Genomic DNA, 16135 nt, shown 5'->3' with positions numbered 1-16135 from the left:
ATGATAATGATCACTTAGTTATCATTTAAATGCTATGTATAAAGTGAAGAATTCCTCTAGTAGAGGTGAAACTCCTTGATGCTTCACTGAAGAGCTGAATATTTTTTTTTGCACTGCTTCTTCTTGCTATCACCTGGGATACAGCCTGGATCCTACTCAATGTGCCTATTCCCACACTTGGCATATAATCCATTATCATTTGGTTTTCAAAGGTAGAAATTAGAGCAGACAGTAGCAAACCTATATAGCATCAGCTGGAAGACTGACAACTAGAATTAGGAACTCAGAATTAATGGCCCTAAGCACACTGTCTCAAAGCTCTTACAGAGGTCTGTTGAACGAGAAACCCTGCTTTTACTTATGCAAAATTTGGTTGTAGAAAAGATTCCAGGTAGTCTTTAAAATGAGAGACCTCAGTGTATGTTTGGGGCTGTGCTGTTGAGGCACAGTAGTGACCAAATTCAAGAACTGGGCCACTTGGATCTGAAAAGCCAAACTTGGGTGAATGTATGTCTTGGCCTGAAATATCTTTTATAAATTGGTTTTCTGTTATATTTTTGCAGCATACTTTTTTTTGCAATAAAACTAGGAATCCACTTTGAACATGATTGTAATGCAGAGGGCTTAATTTCCACTGTCTCAGCTATTATCACAACCAAACTGTCAAGTTTACACATTTTGTGAAGTTTCAAAGCCTCTGGCAAGTCTCTATAAAATTAGCAGGTTTAAATTAGCTTTATTAAATGTGTTATTATAAAATATTTTAAGAATGGCAAACTCAGTTTATGTGTGTTTAAGGGAGCTTGATTAAATCAATGTGAAGTAGGTTGCAGAAGAACAACATGAATAAAGTTTTAGAAAGTTTAAGTGGGAAGCTAATTCTTGTAGTCATGACAAGTGTAGTCCACTGGCAACACCCTGCAGTGACTGTTAGAATTGTTCAGGCTGAAAAAGGAAAACATCTTTCAGTGTATTTGGTCTACACATTTTTAATATTGAGTTCAGATTAAACATTGAATCATAGAATCAGTAACATTGGAAAAGACCTCTAAGATCATCCAGTCCAACCATCAAGTGTCCCGTGGGATTTAACTGGCCTCAGAATAATTTCATTATTACTAATTCATTTTATATTCCATTACTGTTTGTACTTAGGTATTTACCTTGACTTACTTGCAATCCAGGACAGAGGGGGTTGGGACAGAGTGAGTAAGATCAGAATCTGGCCACTGATGTCGAACTCTGCATATATACATCTTTTAATAAATTCACTAACAAAATACAATAAGTCAGAACAGTGTATTAAATACTGAGTATAGTTCTTCCTTCTGGTATTTTCTGAATGGTTTATATCAGAGTAATAAAAAGTGGGACTTTTAGTGGTGATTTTAATTTCCTTTCATGAATGGAGGGACTCAAACCTTGATCTTTGGTAGTCTTTAATTTGCAAGGGTGCTGAACCATGGCATTTTGTATAAAGGAAACATTTAAAAACAGAAAAGGGAAGAAAAAGTCGTGACTCAAAGTAGAGCAATCTGTTATTTCTCTGGTGTTTCTGTCTTGGTCAACCTGGACATTTATTGCCTGCCTCTTCTGTATAGAATTTAGGATTTCAGCTGATAAGAAATCCACCTCCTGTACAACACGCCTCTTTTAATAGATATAAAAATGCATTATATTTTGCAAGATTTTGACCAAAATACTCCTGGTGACTCCATATGTCCTTAAATTCTTATAGTGCCTAACAGACACACTGGATTTGTTACCAACTTTAAATAATAGATATTCTTCTGTAAATTATTTTATTATTTTGGACAAGGTGCTAAACACTTTTCTGTCTCATTGCAGCTGTTCCATCCTCATTGTCCACATTCAGTCCCAGCTGGCTGTGCCTATCTCTATAAAGTCACTCACACAAGAGACCTATGTGCAGCATTGTCAATGCAGTGCAGAAATGTCAATTTTTAGGAAAATATGTCAGTCATAAGATGAAGTATCTCTCTCCTGTTCATTAGTCTTAAACTACTTGAATAATCTAAAGAGTTACTGACTCTCTTAAGTGAACTTGCCTATGGATTTCTGGACATGCTGTCAAAGCTCTAGACAGTGTTATTGGTTCTGAATGTCCAGGTGTAATGGAAAAAAGACAACAAATAAAACTATCCCTTTGTGATTAATCAACACGTTGGTGAAGATCGTGCAACATCCTGGTTAAGCAAAGATTGATGTGTTACCATCAAGTGACCAGGTTGGTGGAACCTCTGGTTGACAGGGAAAGTGAAAATTTAAACCTCGTGTTTTGATTAACTGTTGCTAATTTATATCTCTAAAAATGTCTTGGGACGTCTTGGAGGGAGCACACGTGGAGTGCAACAATTAGCAATTGTATAGGTTTTAGTTAGTCATATTTAACTGGAAATCAATTAATTCCACCTTCAGAAGTGCTAAGCAAGACACTCCAGAAAGGTTTGTCTCAAGCCCTTCCCAAGCATTTCTGGAGGTGCCAGTGAATGAACTGTAATTAATTTCCAATTAGCTTAAGAGCAGAGAGGGCCAGAGCTCATCCACACACTTGAAAACATCTACCTTGCCCTCTACTACTGTTGCTGGTTCATCTGTAAGGATTATTTTCTTATATAAACTCTAGTGCTAAATGGTCTTTTTTTTGTGCTTCAAGACTTGTTTCCACTGAAAGGATTCTGTTCTTGCATGGATGTATCTGCTCCAAGGTGGCTATTGACACCACTGCATCTCAGGTTGGCTGCTCGTTTTATCTTGATGTATTTACCTCAAAATGATCAATCTGAGAGAGGCTGGTGATGGTTCAACCATGAATGCACCACAAACTGACAGAATAGCAGGGCTGATTAGGACTGGGCAAAATCTCCCCTGTAACTAAACTGGTTGTGTTCCTAAACTCATCACATGTTCAGAATTTTGACATGCCAGAATTTTGTGTTCTTCTCCAGAATAACTTGTGTTGCTCGGGAAGTTGTCCAGTCTCACCTGGGGATGCAGGTTTAGCTATGCTGCATAAAAGGCACATGTCTTATGTTGGGACAGCCCTTCTGAAGCAAAACTGTTCTTTCTTCTTAAGCAATGACAAAACTTTAGTGTCAGTAAACATTTTTTAGATTTCCAAAATTCAGGAAGAAGAGAAAATTGAGAGGAAGTTATGAAATCAATTATTGAAAGCTATGATGAACAAGTTAAAAGCTGATCCTGGCACTCTTCTGTAAAGTCTTTTTACAAATGGATGAACTACTCTTGGAAGACTTTCCCAGAGCAGAAAATCTGTTCTCCTCAGCATTAGACAATCCATTTTTTTCTGCTCTTTTCAAAGTGTATTTTAAAGCACGATCAAAAAAGACAAAAAACTTTTTTGCTGCCCTTTGTGTATACATTATTTCAAGAAGTATGGGTTGGTGATAAAGTCAGTGCTAGTATTTTGAAATAGAATAAAGGCTTTTATTGAGTCCTCGCCCATCTCATAGGATATCATTTAAATTTACTCCAGAGAAAAATAGAATCATAAAGTCATAGAATGATTTGGGTTGGAAGAAACCTTAAAGACCATCTCATTCCAACCCCACCACAGGCAGAGACACCTTCCACTAGACCAGGTTTCTCCAAGCCCCATCTAACCTGGCCTGGGACACTTCCAGGGATGGGGCAGCCACAGCTTCTCTGGCAATCTTTACCAGGGCCTCACCACCCTCACAGGGAAGAATTTCTTCCTAATACCTGATCTAAACCTCCTCTCTTTCAGTTTGAAGTCATTCCCCCTTGTCCTATCACTACAAGCAAAGGAGTTGTTTTACAGAGAAACTCTGCTTTTGGAAAATGTTACCTGTAAATAATATAATTTGGAATGCTCTTAGATCTGACTCCTGGATTTACTGAGGACCTGACTAATATCAGCTGTCATGTAGTCATGGAAATGGATGTCAGATTGTAGCAGAGCACCTATAGCAGACAGGCAATCTCATCTTTGGCAGACTGTTAGTCTCTGTTACGTTGCTTCTTGGTGAATTTTGGCAGATAGAGAAGACAGGATTTTTATGTTTTCCTGCTTCTGCTCTGATGATATCCATAATCTGAAGGGAAAACTCGGGATGAAATGTGCTGAAATCCTGGTTCCATGTGTATTGCGTCTTATAGGGAGATTAGAGGGACTGGATCATTAGCTCATACACAGAATTAATAAAGAAGAAACCAGGTTGAAGACTCATATTTCAGATAGAAGTCATTGTGATTTTTGCAAGCTTAAAGACGGCAGTTTGTTGACTACCTGAAATATTTATGGTTTCATTACGTTTTATTTGCAACTGATGTAATGTCTAAGAGAAATAATCATGGGTCAGGAGTCTCAGAAGGACATATTTAAAGGCATAACAAAAGATAGTCATGCATTCTAAAAAAAAAAAAAGACAATAACCTAACCTTCTTTTTTTAAACCAACTTAAAAATACTGGGGCCTTACTGAACAGTTTCATATGGTGGAGGAGGTTTGTGTGTGGTTATGTGTAATCTTAGAAACCCAGCTTTGCTCAACAGCTAATTTAATGTTGTGAGATCCAATGGCAGCCTTTGAAGTAATCATTCCTGGCTCTTCTTTGCTTTTGTTCCAATGTGCTTTAAAGGCTTTTTATGTCCTATAAGGAAGAAACATACAAGGCAATCAAAAGTTTTTGTGTTGCTCCTTTACTCTTAATAAATATGATGAAAGGTATTGCAAATTTTTATAACATATCCAAAGATCCTGAATTTACCTGCAAAGTTTTGGAATGAATATGCCAACTACATTCTCAACATTCATACAATAGTATGAATCATAATTACCCTCACATTATATATGTTTTTAAAGGTGAAACAGCAGATTGGAGGGGCAAATAGTAACAAAGCTTTAGGGTTTACTTCAGCCGTGTTTTAGAATCCTATTTCCTCTGCTACTGCTGTAATTTTGAAGCTTTAATATTCCTGTAAAATGAAGAGCTTATTGCTTCTTAAGACTCAATTTATATTTTAAATGAGTGGAAAGATGCGTAATCAACTTGAAAAGACAGGAAAATATCATCCTCTTTTTCGAGAGATAGAACATTTTACTGAGTGTTTTGAATTCTAGAGACCATTTTTAAAGAATGCTTGGCTTACTTCTACTCTTTTTTTGTAGTGCAAATTAATTATAATTTGACAAGAATGTGTTTGATTTTCTTCTTCAGATTTGGTGTAGAGCCAAGCTTTTTTAGCTAGAGCCTCTAAATCAAAACCGAAGGTCACTATCTGTGAAATGCCTGTGGCTGAAGATGTATGGTAGTTCTTTCTCCATTATTCAGAGATTTTTGTCTATGAAAAGGTGTTTATGTGTTTAAGTGGATGCTGTGTAATGTACGTGTGGCTGTGGATGAATAACCATTTTTCATGATTACATCAGTAATGTTCCTGGCAGCAATTCTGAGAATTTGGGAAACCGTTGGAGTGAAAATCCCAAACTACTCACCTCCTTAGTGCACCCTTTGGATGCTGGCTGAGGATTCGTGTCCCTCAGTGTGTTGTAAACTGATTGAGTTCCCTTCCCTCCCAGTCCTGTGGATGTTGGGCAGAGAAGCTGCTCCCAAATCTGCCCCAACATCCTCCTTCAGTCCCCAGAATCTTTACTGGTGTTACCATGTGTACATTGCTCAACGGGGGCCCTTGGCAGTAGGGGACAAAAGGTGATAAGCAATTTACAATAATGATTCCCAAATACAAAAGAAGTCAGTCCTGGAAGCAATACTAGGGTCCAGATGCTCACTTTGCTTCTTCTAATTGTATCTCGATTTTTTTTGCTTATTTTGTGCCCTTGTTCTTCCTACTTCTAGGGTTGCTTTTTGAGGGTATTTTTTTTCTTTTCTTTTTCTTTTGTTTTTCTGTTTCCAGCTCCTAATTTCAGGGATTGTCTGTTCCTGTGTCCCTGCATTATGCCCATCCAGGGCTATCTTTCGCTATGTACTAATCAGAGCATCATAGAATGGTTTGGGTTGAAAGGGACCTTAAAGACCATCCAGGCTGGCCTTGAACACTTCCAAGGATGGAGCAGCCACAGCCTCTCTGGGCAACATGTGCCAGGGCCTCACCACCCTCACAGCCAAAAATTTCTTCCTAATACCTAATCTAACCTTGCCCGCTGGCAGTGGGAAGCCATTCCTGCTTGTCCTGTCACTCCAGGCTCTTGTCCCAAGTCCCTCTCCAGCTCTCTTGGAGCCCCTTCAGGCACTGGAAGTGTCTCTAAGGTCTTCCTGGAGCCTTCTCTTCTCCAGGTTGAACATCCCCAGCTCTCCCAGCCTGGCTCCAGAGCAGAGGGACTCCAACCATAATGAATATGGTAATAATCAACACAGTTCTGATGTTCAAGACATCAACTTTTGGACAAGAATGACTGTCCTGCAGTGCTCCCAGATCTGTTTCTGTCCAGCTGAGGTTTGGTCCCATTGCCTTCCTGCAGCCTGTTTTGCCAGCTGAACGTGGACCCTGCACTGACATTTGGTCAGCAGAAATCACCTGTAGCTGTTCTTGTGCCCCACGAGGGACATGAAGGCAATAGAGCAGCAGAAGACACTAAAATATACTGGGAAAACCTTCCTTATTGCCAGTGGGGTGAAGTTGGGTGGTATTGGCTTCTTTACCTTCAGCCTGGAGGAAATCATGTTGATAGCAGTTATCAAAGCATTTCTCCTTTGATACATCAGTGCTTTTCCTTGGCCCTCACTCTGCAGGACCTTGAGCCTGCTGGATGCATCTGCAGCACTGCAAAGCAATGCCGACCTTGGGATGCTTCCCTGAAATACATTCAACTCAGAGTCTTTTGAGCTGTGTTCTCTGACTGTCTGGATTTGCTGGCACCATTGTATCCATTAAATACTGATTAAATTTAAGAAATCCAAGAGACCAAATAATGCTATCATCTGCTCCTACTTATCTTAATAATATTGCCAGTAACATTCCAATATATCAATTCCAGGATATTCTATGCCTAACCTGATGCATGGAAAACAGAGAGAAGGTGCTTCTTTGTTTTAGAAGCAGAACTAAGCCATTTTATTTATTGATTTGATTTTACTATAAAGCCTAGAGAGGAGGGTAAAAAGAAAAAGCTACTTTCAAGGACTGTTAGAGAAATGCATCATTTTTCATAATGTTTAATGAATTGCTTAAAGTACTTGTTTTACTTAAAACTGCAATTAAATATCACCCTCTAGTCAAAAGAAAAATGTGATAAGAACGTGACTCGAAACTGGGAAGAATATTTTCTGAAACCCTTTGGGAGTAATTCCAGTAATTATTCAATCTGACGTTTTCCAGAGCAATAACCCTTTATGTATGAACTCCATTAATCATAATAACAGAGTTCACACGTCAGATACTTCTGTCCAGTCACTTCACACTCTCCATTTAGTAGGAAACTAATAAACATCTTCACTAAATATGAGAAAATACTAAACTGCTTTCAAAAAACCCCAGTGTATAGTTTTGGTCTTCTGAGGTGGGACAGGATCTGCTCGTCTCTGCAAATACCCTGAATTTCCAGGCTGTACTTATCATCAACATCAGGTCTCCTCCTAATTTGGGGGCATTTCATTCACAGCACTTTATGGACATTTTTGCTTTATTTTTTCCTCTGCACTGCCCTGAGGAGATCTAGTTTGTCTGTCTGTCCAGCAGTAAACACTTAGTCTATTAACTTTCTTATCTGAATAATTGGTCTTTTGCAAGACCTGTATGTAGGAAATAAAAGTTCTACTTTGGATCATCTACAAGCACAAGAGTAAATACTTGAATACTTCTCTTCTTGTATGAATTTCTTACACATTATTTGAACAGCAAAATGAATATGGAGTAACTATCTTTGATGACAAGCAGCTCTAAGAAGATTTTTATGTTTTTCTGTGTTTCATCAAATGAAAATATTCTGTAATATTATCTTGTGTTAAAAAGTGGTGGTTTAAAAATGCAGTGGTGGTTAGAGGCTCCTATTTGAAGACTTTACCATTCTCTCCTTTTCAGATTGACATTGTTTTGTGCTTTTGAAGCTGGCAAGTGCAATTATCAGTGTTCTGATGAGAAGTGATAAATATAATCTATTGCTGAAAGTGGATAAAAGACACAGGCAAATAAGATTGGTTTGACACAGCCTCCTTGTGCATCTTCCAACTCCTCAGAAGCTGAGAGGAGAATAATTCTTTGTCTTTGGAGATTTACTTTACATTATTTCTTTTTTTATTTTTTATTTTTTTTTAGTTATGGAGCCGTGTGTGATGTACCTGGACTGTTACTGTGACTAATGCTTTAATTTCAGGGGTTTTGCATGGCAGTTGTCATTCGTTGCACACTCCAGTAGATGGCAACTCCAGTCTTCTTGACATTTAATCTCCATTCAAACCAGCAATATTTTCCGTGCCCCCCCCCCCCTCCCCGGCATCTTGTCTGTATAAATAGCTACGAGTTTCACAGAAACGTGAGTCAATATTACTTTTATTGAAATCACCACATAGTATCTGATTTCTACTCAAACAGTACCAAAGAGAAAGAAAGAAAAAAAATAAAAGGCCTGCAAGCACCGATCCTCCTGGGTCATAAAGCACACACTGATTCCCCCATAACTTTAAAAAAGTATTTTAGGAGTTTTCATAAAAAGTATTAGTACCCCAAACTTCTTTTTATGTGAGATAAAGGGGTGGGTTGGCTGCAAATACAACATACTGGCTTTAAGTTTGAGGGTTTGGCTGTAAAATGTATAGTCCATACCTAGCAATGGTTAATGCTAAAGTATTTATTTTTGCTGTGGACGGTAAATACTTAATCAAACTTGTAAATTATATTTCTTTGTGAATTTGGTAATGAGGTACCTGCATACAGCTTGTCTTGGGTGAGGGCAGGGGTAGGACCAGGGGTTTACTGCGTGGCATTAGCCATGAGAATATTCTCCAATCCCCCTCCTGCTCAAAGCACTGCTGTGTTCAGCCCCTTCTTTGTGCTTTTATTCCATCCCATCAATTGTATTACCAAAGCATCAGTGCAGAGGAGTCTATTTCTGCATTTTCCTCCGCTGACTTTCTCAACTTCAATACTTGCCTGTACAATCTGAAGCCATAAAACAAAGCATCTCTCTGTGAGTGAATGCCAGACATCAACCACAGGCACAAAAGGTTGTGCTTGCTCTGCCTGGGCTGGAGACTAAGGATCATAACAGTCACACAAAGGGTCCTTTCTCTATCTCTCTGTATCAAGACTGTAGTTTAATTTTCAAATCACTTCCACTGTGTCTACCAAGGTTTTATTTTGAGGTTGATGGTTAAAGAGGGGCCGAGTGAGGGACAGTTTTGTTTTTTTTTTTTCTGAATAAATAAAATCTAACTTCAAAAGAACATGTGCTACTTATCACATTTTGTTGTTTACCTGCTTCATCCATGGAGATTTTTCAGTAATTCCATAAGAAACTTTCAATCTGCCAGAGTCTGTAGGATCACTTTTCCCATTTCATACTAGGTCATATGGTCACAGTACAAACATTTGTTGTTTAAAATAAACTGAAAAAAGCTCTATATCATAGCAATGTTTAAGGCCAGATTTAGATGTTCACACTTTTATTGGTTTAGTAAAAAACTTGATTTTCAACCCAGACTTGATTAGTCCATGGATATTTTTACTTTGCAGAAACAGTATTAAAATAAATTACGTTCATATAGGACAAGCAGAATATTGGTCCGTTTAAGCCTGACTGATTTTTATGTAACAAATTAGTGAGCAAGGTAATTAAATCTCTTCTGGATGCCTGTTTCATCTCTGGAAGGAATCCCGAGAACCTCAGAAAACTGACTTTTGGGTTATATATACAGGTCCTGGGTCTGTTGCAGCTAAGTGGCTTGTTTCTCATTATCGCATTTAGTGCTACAGAAACTGCTCCACCAGAGTCTTTATTAAAACTTGCTTAAGGCGAGCATTTTCCCTTGGGTCAATAATGACTTTAGAGGAATGGATGCAGAGGCTGGATTTGTTCTAGCTCCTGGAATGAATTATGTCTCACCGGGGCCCCCAGGCAAGTACTTCAAATTCGCCACCAGGCACTTCATCAAAAATTCTATTCCAGTATTGAAAAGACCTTGTGCTGCTATTAGGGAGTGCAGAGCATGCATTTGTGGGTCTTCCCCCACACCCAAACTATACAACTGTGTCTTTTTCTCTGCCAAAACCCCATTGAATTCCCACGTGCATCAGTGAAGACGTTGGTTTAGAAATGTATCCTGAAGGTCTCACACACTGGGGAAAGTGGTTGCAAGTTATTTCCTGTTAAAATATGGAGCACAACAGAGCATCAAGCCAACTTCAGTGGTGTTCCTACTGGTAAAAGCCACTTAAATCCTACAGCTCACTGATGTGAGCAGAGTATTTATGAGAGGGATAGTGTGGAAATACCATTCCTCGATCGTGAGTAATCCAATAATTGTTTATCACTGCATATCATAGAATCATAGAATGGTTTGGGTTGAAAGGAACCTTTAAAAGTCATTTAGTCTAAACCCCCTGCCATGGGCAGGGACACCTTCCACTAGACGAGGTTGCTCAGAGCCCCATCTAGCCTGACCTTGAATGTTTCCAGGGATGGGGCAGCCACAGGTTTTCTGGGAAACCTGTCCCAGTGTTTTACCACCCTGTCGTGGTTTTGATTTACTCCCTACCTGTGTGGATTCTGCTCAAGAGAGAGGATAAATGTACACAACATAGGTAGTTTTAACCTGTGGTTTTAACTGTGTGACCAAGGAGAGGACTTGAGAAAGCAGGGTGGAAAATCTCCCTTGACCCTGGAGGCACAGGAACATGAGCTGGAAGGAAAAACAGTCACAAAAGGGCTGTTGTGGTTTAACCCCAGCCAGCAACTGAGCATCCTACAACCACTCATGGTCTCCCCTGCCCCTGCTGGGATGGGAAAGAGAACTGGGGGAAAAATGAACTTTGTGCATTGAGATAAAGACAGGAAAGCAAAGGAAGATAATATAATTGTAAGAAGAAGAATATACACAAAGCAAACAATGCACAGTGCAGTTGCTCACCACACACTGACTTATTCCCAGTCTGATCCTGAGCAGTGACCAGCCCCTCCCAGCCAACTGCCCCCAGTTTCTATACTGGGCATGATGTTCTGTGGTGTGGAATATCCCTTTGGCCAGTTCAGCTCAGCTGTCCAGCCTTGCTCCCTCCCAGCTTTTTGTGTACCTGCTCACTGGCAGAGGGTGGGACACTGAAAAGTGCTTGATTTAGAGCAAACTCTACTCAGCAACAACTAAAACATCAGTGTGTTATCAATACTACTCACATCCTAAATCCAAAACCCTAGAAAATTTACTCTCTCCCACACAAAACCGGGCAGCTTGTAAAATGTGCTCATGTTGATGATAAGATAAAATACTGATTTAGAAAAAACTTTGATTTTATGAGCCCAACCCCAAATTGCTACTTTTCTCATTTCTGTCTTTTTTTTTTAAATGTGATTGTGTGTGAAGTTTATAAAATCTAGTAGTTTAAAAATATTTGTCCCCTTTCAGTGTTTTACAGGCTGAAGTATCTGTTGCAATGCAAAGCTACTTGATATTAAAAAGAGGTGGTAATGGGTAATAGGCAGACAGGTGTTTGGCTTTTCTTTGTGCTTGTCAAGGACAGTCTTCCAGTGCATTACTTGGATGTCTCACAAGCACATTCACATCCTCATTTTATCTTGCTGACTGGATTTTCCCTGAGTGCTCTCTTCAGAGATTTCAAATGCAACATTACCTAAGAGGTGCCATCAAAATCTGAAGCAAATGGTGGATGTTACGATGGATATTGCACTTTAACTGCTATATCTGTAGCACAATATTAAATATAAATAATTATTTATGTATATATAGGGAAATTTTCCCTATAACCATTTCCATGGTTTATTTCTAGCCTAACAACTGCAGGAATTGGAAAAAAACATCATCTAGTTTTGCTATATACCATATATCACACTCCTTACCTTTCATTCTGAAGTAGATTTTCCAGATGTTTCTCTGCAAAACAGAATAGACCAGTTTAGCAACTACAGCAGACTGTAAAAATATATTTACTTTCTTGCAATATGTTCATTTTTTATTTGAATTTTAGAGCATACCACTTTAGATAACATCATGGCAAAGCTGAGTAAATTCTGTGTATAGTTAAGTTTTTCTTGACAGATTACAGGGCTGAAACAACATTTCATATAGTAGGAAGAAAAAAACACCCTCATATCAAATGTGTAATTCAGTCAGCTTAATCAAAATATCAAGAAATAGAAAAATATTTATAGGCACAGTATGTGTAGAATCACAGGATCATTTGGGTTGGAAAGGATCTTTATGATCATGAGCCAAGGCCACTACTAAACTGTGTCCCTAAGATTCATTTCTCCAACATTGCACTTAATCCCTAAGGAAAAAAAAATACAGAGTTTTAGTCAAGATATAAGACATCACTTTTTGCTTTAACTTTCTCTGTTCAGTTCCCACTTTAACCACTAGTGATCCTGTAGAACAGGGGAGCTTAATTTAGGGGGTATTTTATTTTATTTTGTTTTAAATCTTTTTACTTGAAATCTAAAATAGTTTGACTGCAGTGTTTTTTTCTTTTTATGAACGTGGCAAATAGATAGAATTTAAGAACGTGTGTTCTGATCTAAAGATCCTCTGGAGCTGAAATGGATTCTCACTAAACTCATGGGATGGGGATACCTGAAGTACCTTTAAAGCTTTGAGTCTCAGCCCTGACAGTATTTTGCTGCCTCCTTATAAATAATGTTTTACTTGGAGGTTCCCATCTAACCCAGTCTTCTTAAAGAAATATAAACCCCTATGAATAAGAGTTAAAAAGCTCCTCTGCTCTGTTTAACAGAAATCTTTCTATCAGTTATAGCTGAGCAAGTCATTGCAACATGAACCTTAGTGCATTGAAGGGCAGTGGATTTAAGGAATCACCTGGTCCATCTCTTTGCTCTAAGGCAGTATGAGTTTGGTCAGTCCTGACACATCAGCTCCTCCTGTGAGCTCCAGAACTGAATTCTTCTCAAGGAAAAGGTTCTTCCCCCAGAGGGTGGCTGGGCACTGGAACAGGCTCCCCAGGGCAGTGGCCACACCGCCAGATCTGCCAGAATTCGAGGAGTGGTTGGAATGCTCTCAGGGACATGGTGGGGTTGTTGGGGTGTCCCATGCAAGGCCAGGAGTTGGATTTGATGATTTGTATCAACTAAGGATATTCTGTGATTCTGTGATCTATTCCAGTGCTTCACTTTTCAGATTCTGAGAGTGTAACAAGCCCAGTGCACCCAAACTTCCACTATTGGTGGATCTTTGGCAACTGCTTTTGACCTATTTTGGATCCATTCTAAACAGTCCACGTTTTCTTTATGCACAGTGACAAAGCAAATCCCAAGGTGTTCAAGCTGAGACCTTCCTAATTCTGAGGGCAGCCTCTCCCTGGCTGCCTTTGGAATTCCCTGCTGGAGACCAACGCTTGCCTTTCCCGCAGCTGGGTGACACTGGTGACTCACCTTCAGCCCCTGGAGCTTTTTCTGCAGGTTTTCTATGGTTACTCCTCCTTCTGGATTTCATAGCTGGTTATTCCTGACTGAGTGAACATCTTGCACATGACTCTGTTGGACAGCATCTCTTCTTTTCTTTGCTTTGCTTTTTGAGGACATAATTGCAATTTGTCAGAATCATTTTGAATTTTTATCTGACCCTCCCGAGTACTTTCAGTGCTTCTCAGCTTGGTGTCACCTCCAAATTTAATAAGCATATTCCATGTTCTATCACCCAGGTCATTAATGACAGTATGAAACTTTGATGGACTCAGAAAAAAACCTTTCCGTGTCATCTCTAAGTGAATTGCTTTTAGGTAATAAGATCATTATATGACATGGATAATTATATTATGTTAATGAAACTGTGTAAAAGAAGGAAATATCTGCATCAAACAGTGATGATGGAAGAACTCATCTACAACGAGATTTCCTTTTCTCCTCTCAGTTTTTGCCTGAGTTGAAGTTATCTGACTGAGCTTCAGTATCATCTGAGGCTCATGGGCAGGACACACAGAGAAAAAAATAGATTCTGTCCTCATTCTAGGGCTGAGCTGGGCATTTGAAGTCCTGCAATGAGAAGGAAAGAGCATTTAGATAAAGTGCATAAGAAACGTAAAACATGCTTCATTCCTCTGCCTGCCCAGAAATTCTGTAGAATACAAATAAAGTCTATAATTTAATTAAGAAAACTTGCAAGGACTTGCAATAAAAGGGATTTGCTTCACCTTTGCTTTGATCCCAGGTATGCCTGCACAACTACAGGCATAGTAGTTCACCATTCATTGTGTGACAGCCTTTCCCATAGAGCTTGAGAATTGTAAGCATTCAATTAAACTCACAAATCACTTTATGCTAAATTATGTATTTTCTTAAATTTTATTTTAATATGAAATAAGACTCTACTATGGAAGTAAATGCAGCTCCTCATTTCTAGCTGTAGAGTTTCTGTGAGAAGACTTACTACATTCATATACCCTGTGTCTATGAGCTCGGCATAACGTTTGAATTACTGATAACCTGAATTACGTGTAAAAATTGATGGAGCCAGACAGCTGTGCCCCTGAGGACTCTCAAAGGCATTAACTATTTCAGTGAAGCCCTGAAATATAATATATGCATTTAGTTACATGTATATTTGCCTGCCTTAAACTGTAAGACCTCACTGTCATTCCTGTTAGTAAGTGTCCATCACACGTGCAGAATAAATTTGACTATATTTGACTTCTTGGCAGTTTCTGTTTGCTGAGTTGAACTAAAGCTTCTGTTATTATTTTTCTCGGTAATGTTATTCTCCTGGGAATATACTAAAGGAGGTTTGGTTTGGTTTGCTGAGATGGTTATATACCAGCCCCCACACACACAACAAATGACCATTTTTTTGTTATCTAAACACCATTTCCATGAAACTTTGACTCATGTGGAATAATCTATTATATTATTTCTTTCAATTTATTTGACACCTGTCCAGTACTGTAGACACTTCTAGATATCTAAAGTACATCTGCAGCTTCCAGTACAATAGTATTTTTGCACTTCCAATATTTCCCTTTATATCATTTATCTTCGAATCACCTGTGTGAAATATTCCTGCTTATAAATGGATAGAGAAGGTAGGCAGAGACTAAACTAACATAGCAAGCAGCACACAGGAATCCTATGCTGAGGCAGAGATGTTGTGCTTCAGAAGTCACAAACAGGCACCCTGGGCATCCGACCCTTTTCTTCCGTAGCTTCTTGCACAAAACTCATCGTGCTCAGCTCCCCCCCACACAGCGACTTGGTTTTCATGCCCACGAGGTCATAATACCTGTGTGAGGCACGTAGAGAAAAAAGAACAGCCTGTCCAGAGCTGGCTTATCCTTTTGTATTTCTCATTCTGTTTTGTTCTTGTCTCAGGTTTTGTCTCGCTGTAACCTCTCAGAGGAGGTTGGCTGTCACCCGTGGGCTCACTGTCCTGACACCCAGGCATTCATGTGCCCCATCTCACCAGCCCTTGGTGGACCAGATGAGTCGTGCTGTTTTCCAGGCAGACATTTCCACCATGGATTCTGGAAAGGGCTGGCAGCAGGTGGACACTCAGAGCTGTTCTGCTCAATCCTTTTGACATCAGAGGCTTAAAATCTCTGCAGAATTATTTCGCTGGCTCACGTTACAGTTTTTAAACGCTCCGTATAATATGAAATTTCCCTCAGTGCAGCTTCAAATCTCACATCCCCTGTTAAATGCTTAGGGGATTTTTTTCCCCAATGTGGTAAAATCTATTATCTCTATTAGTAATTATGGTCTTATTTAATCTTGCTGCTACTCCCTCCTGTGGGGTGTGAGTCCTACTTTGTTTTAGGGAGATGGCCACATGCCAATGGCCACACGGGTTGGAAGTGGTATATTTTCTGCACCTGAGCATCAGGAAGCACTTGCAGGAGAAATCCCAAAGGCAATCCCAATGCCTTTGAGATCTATATATCCCTAGGTACAGTTAATGCAGAGTGTGCATCATTTTGCACCATGTCTCATGAGCTGCAG

At 39.2% G+C, this 16135-nt stretch overlaps 1 protein-coding gene across 1 annotated transcript in view; it reads left to right on the top strand.

Moving 5' to 3' along the window:
• Positions 1-16135, top strand: part of CTNNA2 (catenin alpha 2) — a 407233-nt gene that overhangs the window by 250528 nt on the left and 140570 nt on the right. The gene's annotated exons all lie outside the window — the stretch shown is intronic.

The sequence above is a fragment of the Pipra filicauda genome, unplaced genomic scaffold (genome assembly GCF_003945595.2).
Source record: "Pipra filicauda isolate LSUMZ 115617 unplaced genomic scaffold, ASM394559v2 scaffold30_size5312502_pilon, whole genome shotgun sequence".
In the NCBI taxonomy this organism is placed as follows: Eukaryota; Metazoa; Chordata; class Aves; order Passeriformes; family Pipridae; genus Pipra; species Pipra filicauda.
This window is presented reverse-complemented; position numbering and strand designations above follow the sequence as displayed.